Raw genomic sequence first — 1486 nt, 5'->3', positions numbered from 1 at the left:
TCTTCGATGGCATTTGCAGCTCCAGTATCTTTATATCTTCTTTCAGCAAGCCAGGGAAAGCCTGTTCAATAAACAGATTATTAATTTCCTCATAACTCACAATAAAGGCACCAGATGGTAAGATGAACTGTGGAGTCAGGCAGTGTGGTGCTCACTGCAAAATACGAAGGGCAAGTAATTTCACGGTCCTGTCCCTCTCTACACTGAGCCAACCACAGAAAGAGCCTCATTAGCGGACAGAAAACTTCTTGAACCTTGAAACTTTATGAAGTTTATTTGAAAGAATGTTGTGGCATATCAAATAGAAGTAAAAAATTTTAAATATTTGTTAATTAAAATTTTCCTGGAAGGATAGTTCACTCAAAAAGAAAAATTGTAATCATTTAATCTGCCTGTATGACTTATTTTCTTCTATGCAACATAAAAGAATGTTGGTAACACAACACTTTTGCTGACCATTGCCTTCTATTGTATGCTCAAAAAAACATACTCAGAGTCTTTTAAAATATCTTCTTTTAGGAAAGTCATTAATGTTTGGAGCGACATGAGGGTGAGAATATGATGATGATTTTCATTTTTGGGTGAATTATACCTTTAAATACAAGAAATAAGATGTTTGCATTGCTAAATCATGTGACATTGCACTTATTTGTATTTATATGTTTTTATGTTAGGGAGAAATTCTCACTATTAACTAACTATTAACAATGACTATTGCTTCATTAAATTCCTAATTTGCTGCTATTTAATAGTTAGTAAGGTAGTTAAGTTTAGGTATGGGGTTGAATTACGGGATCTAAAATATAGTCATGCAGAATAAGGCATTAATATGTGTTTAAAAGTACAAATAAACAGCCACTATGCTAGTAATTTGCATACTAATAAGCAACTAGTTAATAGTGAGAACTGGTCTTTAAAATAAAGTGTTACCAAGAATGACCCAACAACAGTATAATTTGTACAGTCAAAAGCTACAAAAATCCAAATCACTCCAATAAAATACAAATGAGTTCTTCGGCCTCATTTGAAACTAAAGCAAATGATTAGAAAATCTCTCAATCTTTCAATAAAACCTAAATGAATCATTCATTTCTTCTTTTTCCAGGGACAAATATATAGTTCAGTCATGAAACTCTAGATGGCGCAGGCTGATGGGTTGTTAATGTAACTGATGATATTCAGAGAGTTAAACGACTTGGCACAAGCTGATTAGTTCATGCTGCATATGCAGCCAATGAGCTTACTGCCTTGCATTTATATGGCTGGCTAGCATTCACTAGAGATTCCTGCAGCGCGCTTTCAGAGTTTCTCTGAAAACCTACACCTTCCCCAGCTCCACCTGTATAGATCTGCTACGGTTTATTTTATATGCTATTTGTGCAGCAGCAGTAAATACTGTCTTAAATACTCACAGCACTGTATCGCCGTTTGCATTGGCAGTAGCAAGTTCCCGTACTTGCTTGCAGCAGCAGCAATAATCTACAAC

The sequence above is a fragment of the Sinocyclocheilus rhinocerous genome, unplaced genomic scaffold (assembly GCF_001515625.1).
Source record: "Sinocyclocheilus rhinocerous isolate Xijiao unplaced genomic scaffold, SAMN03320098_v1.1 scaffold1069, whole genome shotgun sequence".
Lineage (NCBI taxonomy): Eukaryota > Metazoa > Chordata > Actinopteri > Cypriniformes > Cyprinidae > Sinocyclocheilus > Sinocyclocheilus rhinocerous.
This window is presented reverse-complemented; position numbering follows the sequence as displayed.